Raw genomic sequence first — 13,004 nt, 5'->3', positions numbered from 1 at the left:
ATGAGTCTTATATTCGGATGTTTTATATTATCTATCATATCCCTGAGGTCCGTTTCAATTTTTTCAATTTTTTTCCCCATTCTTTCTTTTATGCTTTCATTTTCCATTCTGTCATCTTCCAGGTCACTGATTTGTTGTTCGGCTTCCTCTAGTCTTGTACTATGAGTGTCCAGAATCTTTTTAATTTGGTCAACAGTTTCTTTAATTTCCATAAGATCATCTATTTTTTTTATTTAGTCTTGCAGTGTCTTCTTTATGCTCTTCTAGGTCTTCTTGATATCCTTTGTATCCCGTACTATGGTCTCATTGCTCATCTTTAGTTCTTTGAGTAGCTGCTCTAGGTGCTGTGTCTCTTCTGATCTTTTGATTTGGGTGCTTGGGCTTGGGTTATCCATATCGTCTGGTTTTTTCATATGCTTTATAATTTTCTGTTGTTTTTGGCCTCTTGGCATTTGCTTAACTTGTTAGGGTTCTTTTAGGATTTGTAGACCAATTGAAGTCCTTATCTCTAATTTATCAGATCTATAGCTTCATGGAGTACACTTTCTCTAACTAACCAGCAGGTGGCGTCCACGAGCCACCTGTTCTCCACAAGCCAGTTCTCCCCTGCTTTGCCTTTGCGGTGAGTGGGGGAGTGAGTCTTGTGGGGTCCAATTGGTGTACCAAGCTTGCGTGTGTAGTTGGTGTTGCCCGCCCTGTATATGGGGTGTGTGTCTGGGCAGTCACGGAGGGGGGGTGGCTCTAACAATCAAATCTCCCTGGTGTTCCTGGAGTTTTAAAGCTGCTGCAATAGTCTAATCCTTCAGTTCAGTCCTGCCACAGTTTGTCTCTGCCACTGACCCATAAGTCCTTGGTATTGGCGTATGGCTCCTGAGACTTGCGAGTGGGTCCCTCTTCCAGACCATGCACCCCCTGGTCCTCTGTTGAGGGATGACTGTGCTATGTCACAGGTGAGTACCGTCCCCCCAGGGCGGTTCTGGGCTGCTGGGCTGTGTAGGGAGGCTCCCAGTCTGCTGAAATGATGGCTGAATGGGGCTTTGTTAATTCACACTGCTCCACCTTCCCAACTCTGGGACAATCAGCTGAGGTTGCAGGGAAGGCTAATGTCCACGCCCAGTTTTGTGGTGTGTGCCTGTTATTTGAAGCACTTCTGTCACACTGGGTTGTCTGGGGCAGCTCTGGGCTATGGGGCTGGCGATGGGCAGGAGTGTTTCTTGTCCACCAGGATGATGGCTGTGAGCAGACACCCCCCTTTTCTTGGGAAGTTGTGGTGTTTAGTGAATTTTCTCAGCCACTGGATTATTGCCTTTTGTCTCAGAGCTCTCTTAATTCTGCTCTTGTCTTGACCTGCCCAAATTGCAAGTCTTTGAAGCTTTCTATATTGGGCTTCTTAGAGTAATTGTTTTAGAAAAAGAAAGAAGGATTAAAAAAAAAAAAAAAGGGCCCTCCTCACAGATCTAATGCGTTATGGAAATGCTAAGAGACAAAGCAATTAGGGCCATTAAGGAAAGGTCCGCAGGGCAAAGAGATCAGCTTTTCTTCGGGATTTGCATATGAGCTTCAGGGCCTGAGCTCTGCCCTTCCCCTTTCTATGTTCACCAGAACTCCAAAAATCCTCCGCTTTTAATTTTGGAGTTTTTCATGCTGTTTTTTTCTATGCCTGTCTCCTCTCTGCTGGGCTGGCTGCTCTCAGATTCTCTGGTGTCTGGTCTCAGTCTATCTATGGTTGGAGTTTGGATCAGTAGAATGAGTTTCCGATAAGGGCTGCCACTGCAGTTCTCCCTTCTCCTTCCCGGAGCTGACAGCCCCTCCTCCCACGGGACTGAGCCTGGCAGGGAGGGGTGCGGGTCCCCTGGCCTCCAAAACTTACAGATTTCGCTGATCTCAGCAGTTCCACGTTTTCATGAGTATTGTATGAAGTATGCCCAAAGTCAGATTGCTCTGTGGTGTCCAGTCCACACAGTTCCTGGCTTTCTACCTACTTCCCTGGAGGAGTAACTAAAACATACAGTTCACCAATCTGCCATCTTGCCCCGCCTCCACCTATAATAGTTTTTATAGTTTATTTGTTTTAAAATAAAATGATTCCAGAACCTCCCAAATATGTCATGACCATGTTGCATTGAATCACATAGAACGGTATCTTAGTTTCCCAGCTGCTAAAACAAATATAAGACAGTAGATTGGCTTAAACAACAAGGATTTATTGGTTCACAGTTTTGAGGCAAAGAGAGAAGTCCAAAATCAGGTATGAGCAAGGCAATACTTTCTCCCTGAAGACTGAGGCAGTCTGGGGCTTGTCTGCTGGGTGATCCGTAGGGTTCCTTGGTTTTTTTTGTCACATGGCAATGCACATGGTGATGTTTTCTCCTTTCTCCTCTGGGTTCTGTTGACTTCTGGCCTCTTCCCATGACTTTGTCCATCTGTCTGAATTTCATTCTGCTTATAGAGGACTCCAGTAATCCAGATTAAAGTCCAACCTTAAAAATTGGGCTACACCTTAACTGAAGTAACACCTTCAAGAGATCCTGTTTACAATAGTGCCACACTGTCCAGAATGTGGATGAAGACCAAGAATGTGTCCAAACTAGGGTACACAATTCAATCCATCACGAACAGTAATTCTCAAAGTGTGGGCCCTGGATCCACATCAGCATCACCTGGGAAATTGTTAGACATGCACATTCTTTGGCCCTATTCCAGACCTTTGGAATCATAAAGTCTGCAGGTGGAACCCAGCAATTTATGGTTTCACAAGCCATCCAGGTGATTTTAATTCATATTCAATGAGAACCATTGATATAAGACAGAATACTATTGCATATCGGGCTAATAAACTGTAGGCCAGGAAACTCTGGAAGGCTTGGTTGCCCTCCTGTACCATAATCTAAAAAGGATGGTGATACCCTGCAAACATTCCTCACTTCCCTAAAAATGTGATCACAGACAGTGCGATATAGAATGGAGACCTCATGCCCTGGAATCAGATTGTGTTTGAGTCCTTACTTGTGATTAACTAATCATGTGGCCTTGGCAAATTTATTTCACCTCTTGAGGAAGTCTCAGATTCTTTCTTCAGTAAAACAGGGTAATGATTGATGCATCATGCATAAATACATGCAAATTCTTATTTAAAATTGTGGGGGTTAGGTTTTCATGAAGTGGATTCCATTTCTGACAGCAATTTGGAGGGAGAGAGAGATTTCCCCTTTAAAAAATCCCAAATGAGGGCTATATATTTATCACTCACTTATATGAAATAATGGGAACATATTGCTTCTAGTCCTCATATACTCCTAGGTAGCATGGGTATTTGAGAAGCAATTATGAGCAGCCAGCTGGTTAGTGAATTGCAGATTTCATTTGTCTCCAGGAAATAGCTGTCATGGCTCAAAAGTGAGTCCTTGCCTCACCCAATGTGCACAGAGTCAATCAGTGGACACCGGGATCTTGAGAAGAGAAAAAATTTATTTAGTGAAGGCTAGCCTCGCGAAGACAGAAGGATAGTTTCCTCAAACCTGTCTCCCAGAACTGGAGAAGCTTTCAGTGTTTTACAGCATTCAAACAAAGGCAGGCAGGCTTAGGGTAATAAGCAAGGCGGTTTGAGATGCTGAAGTCAGAGTTACTGAGTATGCACAGAATGATTATATACTTAGGCTACTGTGCATGTTGGGTGTGTTAACCTTGATTAGAACTGGCTTGGTTCAGCAAGATAGTTTAGGAATTTGGGGTGTTTAGTTCTGGGCTGACTCATATTAATCAATAAGGTCCTATGTGCAAGGGCATCCGACTTCAGGGGGATATGTGCAAGGGCACTTAGCTTCAGGGTTGCAAAACAAGATAAAGGGATACTAACAGGGCCAGTCATGAGTTGACTTGTTATTGTCCAGATACAGGGTGCAGTTTTAAAACAGCATTCGCAAAACAAGGCACCTGGGTTACAGTTCTGTGAGTGTGATTTTTGCCATTATAATTAGGCAAAGTTTTCTGCTAGGTTAATCTTTTTAATTGTGCATATCTTGGCGGTTAAAGCCGACTAAGGCTGGTCTGGCTGGATGCGTTATATATACAAGAACTTATCTATGAGATGTGTGGTGGGAATTTTAGAGATCAGAGAAGAGAGAAATGGAAACTTTTGCAACCTAGTCAGGGAAGGAGCTGCTTCAGAAAGTGGTCAGTGTGGGTGGAGGGGGACAGTGTATGAAAAATGGGCCAGGGTCTGCTACATAGACAGTTTACAACTGGAATAATTTTTAAAATGGGAAAAAAGGCAACTTTTAAAAAATTATTTTTTTTTGTTTTCGTTCTGCATTGTTCTTCCTTGGATGTTTTCAAGATAAAAATCTGTGTAGCTTTCTCTAAAAGTCCAGTCTCTTTCCCCCTGTTAATGGTGTGTGTGGAAATGTGCTTGCACTGGCTTGTGTTTTATGTGCTTCATATGTCTATGTTAGAGTATATACAGTTTTCTTTTAGTAAATAATCGAGGTACAAGTATAAATTCCATGAAAAATGATGTATTTTCCTGCTCACACTTGCTTCTACACTCCTTATCCTCTTCTCTATTTACTTTGCCAAACTGGAGAAAGCTTGTGTTTTAATATCTCTCCATATTAAAAAAAAAAAAAGGTGCCAGTACTTTGCCGTGGCATGTGACATCACAATGAATAATAATAATACAGCCATGTGAGGAAGTGTGTGTTTCCTCACGTGGATGCAAGTATGTACATCAATATTGGGAAACATAGCTCAATTCTCAATGTCCACTTCTGTTTATTTCTAGTAAATCACCAAAGGATGGATATCAGGAGACTAGATCTGGAAAATACATACAAACTGTTTATTCGACCTCTGATAGGTGAGTATGTATATATATTTTGGACATCAAAGTGTATATTTATATATTCTTGCTGTCCTTTGTACTTGGTGATAGCATTCCTATTGGCGATTATTATACATGTGTGTGAACAGAGCAAAATACAACTCACAAACAACCTCTGCATCCAGAAATTTGTTTGTTTCTCAGCTAGCTTTGCTTCTTGCTTTTGATGCACTTTATTCCAAAAGACTTTCTGTGCTTTCCAGCTGCCCCCAGGCAAGCTCCTGTGCTGTTGGTGATTCCCAGGAGTCTCCAATACAGCCACTTGATTAGCATCTAGGCTTCACTGCATCACTAAATTGTGGCCTCAGCCCTCCCTCCTTGCAGTTTTCCAAAGCCAGCTCACCTTACGAACAGCTGCTTGTAAATGCTGCAATGACCTACTCTTGCCCCCTACCCCCAACCCCTGGCCTCAGCTCCCAGGAGTGGGGTCAAGATAAGTATAGATTTAGTGCTGGTAAATTGGCCCCATTCCAGGCTTTTGCTATTGGCGATCCATTTAATGCTCACATAGGTGATGTCCATTAGAGTGTGCCCTGCAGTTTTCCAGTGAAGGAATGAAAATACACAATTAGCATTTCATCCCGATCACTGGAAACCAGACGTAATGGAAGTTTCTGATTTTCTACTGATAGTGTTTCTCTATAGCAGGGGCTGGATATATGACTTGTCAAGGATAAGGGCGTATTATATGTGTAGCCTCAGCTTCTAATGCAGTGCTTGGCATTAATAAGTGCACAATACATTTTTCTGTAAGAATGAACTGATACTCCATTTTCTGAGGGAAAACTAGACCAGGCATCACAATTATATTCCCTCTGTCACTTTTTCAAGATCTTGCCTGTCACCAATGCTCTGCTGAGTGTCTTGCCTTTAAGCCACACCTGTTTGAGGAGTAAAGTCACCTACACAAGTAATAGGCAGAGCTATAAATATTCTCTAGATAATAAAAAAAAGAGACCATTTTGACATATAACTTTGAAAAGACCTTTGATTAACAGTGTGATTTCATTAAGGGCAGTGCCAATATCAGAGCTTTCCCTAGGCAGGTATGTTTATTAATTTAAGAAAGGAAAATATTACTCATGAAAGTATTCTTGATAAAAGATTTATTCTTGACACTTTTCCCCTAAATAAATAACAAAACTCTTTATGCACCATTGAATTTATCTAGAATGCACATTTTGTCATGAATGGTAACCCAATATTTGAAATCTTACTATGAAAACAAGAGAGCTGTTATAGGGAGGTTTTGATGACTCTAGACCCTAGAGTATAGCATATTACAGACCCATCATCTGTGAATTTGCCAACACAGTCTTGAATGGATGTCCATTTTTCGTCTATTGAATGTTTTGAGAATTAAAAATTTATATGTCTGCAGCATAATTTTCCATGTAATCTGTAAGATGATATGTGTAAATTAATAATTTAAAACACTTCTAAAAATAAAAAATAAATAAGAACCCTTTTAGCTTAGAAGAGTACTCTACCTAGTTCAATTAGGAAACTGTGAACATCTTTGTGCTACCCCAGATGACTCTTGATTGCTGATAAATTAATGATTTGAGACTTTCCTTCATGTTAACTCTTGGACATTATTTCTAGGTTACTAGAAAAATCAATCATACTACTAGAATAAGTAAACCCTGAACTTTCCTTGATTTTATGTAATTTCAAAAGTAACTTATTTCCACAAGACTTTATGTGGAATTACATCTGTCTTTTATATGATGGCAAATTTATTTTTTAATTGCTTGTGTCTCTATAGGTCTGTCATTGAAAGAGATATGTGTACTTACTGCCGAAAACCCTTGGGCACAGAAACTAAAATGATTCTAGATGAATTACAGATTTGTTGCCATTCCACTTGCTTTAAGGTAAGGAAGTGTTTATTTTGTTTAACTAAATAAAAAACTGCATAATGACTGAAGTAAAAATAAGTATTTAATGAAATACATGGGATGGTCTTAAAGGTTTCAGAAGCCACTATCATCCTTGTTAATGATGTACTGCTTCAGTATTTCTCAGAGTTCCGTAGCCTGAACCTCAAAGGTTTGCAATTACCATCCTGACTTGAGGCTCAGAGTTGATGACTAACACATTTATTCACTCTAATCCCAGAAATTTAAATCTGTGAAAAAGATAAACACTTGTTCTCTTGATGAAAGTTTTTGCAACATTTTAATAAATCCTTTATTACATAAAATATATAATGAAATCCACAAAGGAAAAGAAATTGTTGAGAAGAAAACTAGCAGATCTTTGCATCATGAAATTAGTACCAATGAGCTTAATAATAGCTGAAAGTCAGTCTGCTTTTGAGAACATGTTTAATTATAATTATTTGTGGCTTAGTACAATAATAATAAAGCTTACATTACCAGAGCGCTTCATAGTTTGTGCTTTCATGTACCATTTTTTTTCAATTCTCCCAATAACATTGGGATGGTCAACATCATAGTTTTTGGTGTGACAGAATAAAAACCAAACTGGGAGCCAGAAGATCTGAGGTCTGGTTCTGGCTCTGCCACTAACTGTGGCTGTGTGACCTTGGGTCATCACCTAAATTACCTTGACCGTAGTTTCCATATATGTAAAATGAGGTTGTTGACTGAATCAGTACATCTCAATCCTGGCTGCACATTATCATCATCTGGGGCAATAAGGAAAAAAAATGGAATGCTGAGACCCATTCCAGATCAATTAAATCGAGGATCTCAGAGACAATTCCTGGACATTGGTGTCTTTAAAGCTCCTTAGGTCATTCTACTGTGCAGCCAGTGTGAGAACCAGTTGCCTACATCTATGGGTTCTTTCTAGTACTTGACAACCTATGATCGAGTCCAATGATCTAATTTAGCCAAGATATGTAATACTTTGTCAATTAGCTTTAAACAGTTACACACAGCAGTCAGAAATACAATGCCTCAATTTCATATAAGAATCAATGTAAATATAAATATATATAGAATTATATTTATATAGAGATATGTAGACATATAGAATATACAGACTATATAAATATATGTAGCATTCAATATGAAAATATAATCTGAAGATTGAATAACTATTTAAATATGGGAAAATACATTACTTTCTTTTAGTTATTGGAATTTACCCAGTTAAACAAAAGTTAGTCTATAGCTCTCTGTTTAAAATGATTGTGCACAAAACATTTTAAAACAAGAAAATTCTCCTGATTACTGCTCTCAGTAAATAGGAATAATTTTCATTTCTTGTGTTTTGGAGGATTCATTTCCATGTTTAATTGAATTATAAAATCAACTGCTGGGACTAAAAATGTTCCCACATTCCTAGGAAAAGAATGCTTGTTGTATAGCCATGCTAATACGGAACCACTAGAACTGGTTTAAACATACTGAATTTGTCAAGGACTATTGCTTCAGTGAATATGCCTCCAAAACCAGCCAATCACTGACAGTCTCATGTTTTGTAATTCAGCCAATCAGCAGTGGACTCACTCCAGTGGCCACACCTCTAAAGCAAATGTCAACCTTCTCCTGCTGCTCTAACCAACACAACCCAAAACGAACTCTTCCCCAAACTGTATGTTGTTTGTTTTGCTCAGTGAGACTGTAGCTGGACCGCAGAGCTGTTCCTTGCATAACGGAACAATAAAAGCAGCTTTGAGTTTTTCACGAATGTACTGAAATGTACTTCCATGGCAGAGAAATGTTGTGAATTACTTGAAAAGTTAGGCACATGGATTACAGACAAGTAATCACTTTCCCATGGTTTCTCTTGAAGCTCCATTTGAGTGTTGCTATGGAGGATGGTACTGAGTGAACTGAAAGGGCTTTCTTTCCCCATTACTCTAAAGATTTAGACTTCTTATATAATGCAAACTTTGTGTATTGTTTTATTTTTCTTTAGTGTGAAATATGCAAACAGCCTTTAGAAAACCTACAAGCAGGTGACAGTATTTGGATTTATAGACAGACAATACACTGTGAACCCTGTTACTCTAAAGTTATGGGTAAGTGTTAAGCTCTGTAAGGCACTATCACTTTTGCTAACATCAGTGAGCATTTAGTATTGTTCAAAATGATGTATTTCAATAAAGTAGAGATATTTTATTAATTATGTTTAAGAATTCAGCTGCAGATAGTTCTACTATGGTAGTATTTTGTTTTATGGTATAAAATCAGTCAATGTTTGTATTGCCTTTGCATATCAGACCAGACACAGATATATCTAAGCAACTAGAGGATTTTTGTTTAAAATTTTCCATTGTTTTCCCCCCAAAACAGACTGTCTCTGCTCAAGTAGTTGTTTACACAGTTTGATGCCCCCTCAATCGAAATCCATTTCTGTTAATGAGCTTTAATACTTGCATTTAAATATACTTTTTGTCTAGTTTGGTTATTATGCTAACTTCCTTTTAATGTTATTTTTCAAATGCAAAATGTACAGCTAATTCTATGTAATTTGATGCTAAATATAGCACCTAAGTATTTTATCAGTTCAAGGCTGACATTACTATCATTCGGACTCTTAATTAGAATAAATAACAGGATCTATAGCGTAAATAACATCATAAATAATTAGAAAACATTAAGGACCTATATTTTTAACTAACACTTTCTGTAAATTAAGCAAGTTTTAAAAGCTGATTTAAAAGCTGGGCACAGTGTACAGTAAATTAACAAAATAAAATTCTATGAAACTTGATTGATTTTTTAAAAGCCAGTATCAGCATTCTCTTTTTAAGTTCAATAGCAAGTGGATAAAGTAACATAACCAAAATGATACTGAGGAGCTGGCCAACAGCACTACATGTAAGGCATTTCTCTTGATGTCTTGTTGGTACAATGAATGCAAAAAGACACGTGGGATTCCTACATGGGATCCAAAGTACAGAATTTAATGACAACTGTGTGATATTAATGAGGTACTGTGAGGCTACATCTGGAAAACTGCTCTAAAAAATATATTCAGAAACCCACATTCCATCAGGCTGTAGAATCAATTACAAAAACAAACCTAATTATATTCATGCTTTGCCTTCTATTTTCTGCTTTCTCCAGTTAGTTCTCATATTCTGTTTTCTTCCTAATTGCAGTAGCTTTATCAAGATCCAAATATTATATCAAAGATCTTGATGTGAATGGTGGCAACTCTAAAACTTTCAGGCTTCCGGGAGTCTTGATATGGCTTCTGGGGTGTGGTTGCTAACAGATTCAGAAGTCTTTGAGTCTTCCTACCTGCCTATGCTGGTATATAAGTATATGCTGGCATATAAATTGTTAAGATGACTATCAGGCACCTCATAAATATGCATACCAGGCATCTGGTACATATGTAGTGTGATCGAAACCCTAGTGATAAATGCAGGAATAGAAGGAAGGAGTGGTATGCTTAATCCACTGCTGTCCCCTAGATAGATGAATATTTTTAAAAATTTTACTTGGGGCATCATTTTTTACTCAATTTGTATATCTAACTGTTTTTCTCTTTAAATTTTTCAGCAAAGTGGATTCAATAATTCTGACACATGGAGAGCAAGATGAAAAGCATTTGTTCATTAAGGAATTAAAAGTTAAAAAATTTAAGAATATGTATTCTTATAGAATTCTAAAAGCTTTTACACTGAAGTTGATAAAAATAACACTTCTGATACTGCACAAGTAATCGAATTACCTTCAATAAAGTCATACATATATGGGGAACGATCGTGTATCTGGCTAGATTTAGAGATGAAAAATTCAAATGGTTCCAGTTACCAATGTCAAAGCAACAATGCCAACAGTGCCTCTGATGGTAGAGAGTGTTGGCAACTCTAACCAGGTCCATTGTTGGCAATCCCTACCAGGTCCGTACTCGCTATGTATACAGGCTGTCAGTTCTAGTTTCCATTATAACCGAATTTCCCATTTTCTCACATTTATTTCCTTACGAATTTGGATTCACAGCTATTATTAACATACTGAAAAACTGCCAAGGAAGCAAGATATGTTTCCCATATGTGAAAAAGAAATGTTAATAAAAATTTTCTGATAAACTTTGGCAGAAGCATGTTAACACATAGAGTTGCATGAATCTTGGATAGGAACTTGAACTTTTTGAATCTCTTTGCCATTATCTGTAATATGAGGGGCTTTGGACAAAATGAATATTAAAGTCCCTTTCTGTATCCAAATTCTCCAATTCTAAAGTAAGTTTTAGTTTGTTCTATAGAAACATGTATTATACATGTTAAGTGTATTGAACTAGATAGAACATCTGAAGGTTTTTAACCTTAGACATGCTTTAGCTTGTGACAGATATAATTATTGTAGAATGTGTTTTAAAAACAAAAAGAAACAGATTGATGGGTATTAGGTAAAATCATATCACGTGTATTGTTTACATATTATGATTTGTTAAATTTTCTTTGCATGCGTTTCAAAATCTGGGTACTCAATTGTCAATGAGAAGTAATAGTTATGGACTATAAAGGCACTTTCTTTAGCATGTTAAATATATTCAAATGATAAAGCACTTTATGGTTACATAAAGCTTATAAAAATGAAATGAATTATAAATGATACAATCTTTTTATGGAATGTCTATAAAGATCCTTACTAACATTAACTGTATCAATTATAGTGATCATGATTTATTATATTCTGTTATAGTCTGGTTAACTTATTTTTTAAGTGCACAAGCTATAGATTTATTTTTAAATAGATTTTTCTTAGGAATTAAAAATTCAATAATCAGAAGTGAGGAACTATTGAGTAATTGAACTTTTAAACTATTCTATATACATCTTGCAACTGCCTCTCAAAGAGAGGAGTAGGGAACATGGAAGGGAGGGAGAATTCTAAAAAAAGTTGTAAGGCAGTTGTGAAAAACTGACATAAAACAGGGAAATTTGAAAATGACCATCTATTATCCAAATAGTGATAAACTCCAGGAATTATTCTTCTGTATAATGATTTCAAGCATCTATCCCTTTTAGAGACTGGTCCACAAAGCCTTAAACACAAAATGGTTATCAAAATACGACAATGTGTAATTGTTGTCTTATGGAGAGGGAGCCAGAAAAACAATTAATAATAGTTTGATATTCATTAATTCATGCTTGATGAGATGCAGTGGTAATTGAGCCATATGTTTTATTGTTCTTTTATTACATGTTATCAGAGTGGATCAAAAGAAATAATTTCCTTAGAGAAAAGGTTGGATGGAATAGTATCCCTCCTTTTTATATAAATTGTATTAACATCTCAATGCCTTTATAGTAATTAAAAATCATTTGAATATCATTTTTGAAGTATTCTACTTTTTAATGCTTCATTAAAAGAACCTAAAAGGAACATATTTCTCACTTTTCTATAGCTGTTTAAGAACGCTTTCTTCTACAAAAATGTATTAAATTAAACCAAAAGCTGTTGTCAAAATGGAAAAAATACGGAGTGGAGAGGCTTCTGATTCACCCAAACCACTTCATTATGTCTGGTTTTATTCACGCCATAGGAATGACATATCCCTAAAACAATTTGGAAGATCTCAATTTTTTTGCAACCAATTAATTATGTTATGATTGGCAGGCTTTTCTTGGACACAATTGCCTAAATCAAGGGAGACCGGGTCCTGAATTCTGTTACTAATTAAGAGATGTTTCTAAAAGAGAATTAATTGCTGTAGCATGACAATATCCTTCTTAAAAATCAAAATGAGAGAAACATAATCTCAGAAATGGAATTTGTTAAAAGAGTATTCTTTCTTTTAATAAGGCCAAGAAGTAAGAATTTATTCGAGAAGCAATCTGTACATATGTAATTGTCTGACTGCAATCACTCATATAATTAGATGGGAGTGATGACATAGTCCACTCACTCTCTGATTTGTTTACAATGACAGAAAATTGTAAGTCAGTAGAAATTTTCTTACCAGCTTAATTCAGAGCTCTATCAAAAGAAGTGACAGTCTACATCTAGGCAAACTAACAGTGGTGTTGATTTCTCTTTGTACTACTAAATTTACTGGTGATTTTGGTACAGTGTAAGAAAGTTGCTTTTAGAGTTTCTTCTGTTCCACAGGACTTAGCATTCCCATATGGACGTGCATTAACTTGTGCAGGCCACTTTCTTTCATGGATCTACCCTCCTATTTAAAA

General features: G+C 37.1%; 1 protein-coding gene across 7 annotated transcripts in view; it reads left to right on the top strand.

Moving 5' to 3' along the window:
* The window catches only part of SCEL (sciellin), a 121,790-nt gene extending 109,327 nt beyond the window's left edge, over positions 1-12,463 (top strand). For 4 of the 7 annotated variants that reach the window (XM_037799967.1, XM_037799966.1, XM_037799961.1 and 1 more), the window contains 4 exons: positions 4,781-4,855; positions 6,648-6,756; positions 8,774-8,876; positions 10,369-12,460. The gene's annotated coding sequence lies outside the window, so the exon portion shown is untranslated. Of the gene's footprint in view, positions 1-4,780; positions 4,856-6,647; positions 6,757-8,773; positions 8,877-10,368 lie in introns of all 7 variants that reach the window. The other 3 variants (XM_037799964.1, XM_037799962.1, XM_037799963.1) reach the window with 2 other exon arrangements.
* Positions 12,464-13,004: the final 541 nt, after the last annotated feature.

This window comes from Choloepus didactylus, chromosome 12 (assembly GCF_015220235.1).
Source record: "Choloepus didactylus isolate mChoDid1 chromosome 12, mChoDid1.pri, whole genome shotgun sequence".
In the NCBI taxonomy this organism is placed as follows: domain Eukaryota; kingdom Metazoa; phylum Chordata; class Mammalia; order Pilosa; family Megalonychidae; genus Choloepus; species Choloepus didactylus.
The sequence above is the reverse complement of the archived record's forward strand: the minus strand, read 5'-3'. Positions and strand labels throughout refer to the sequence as shown.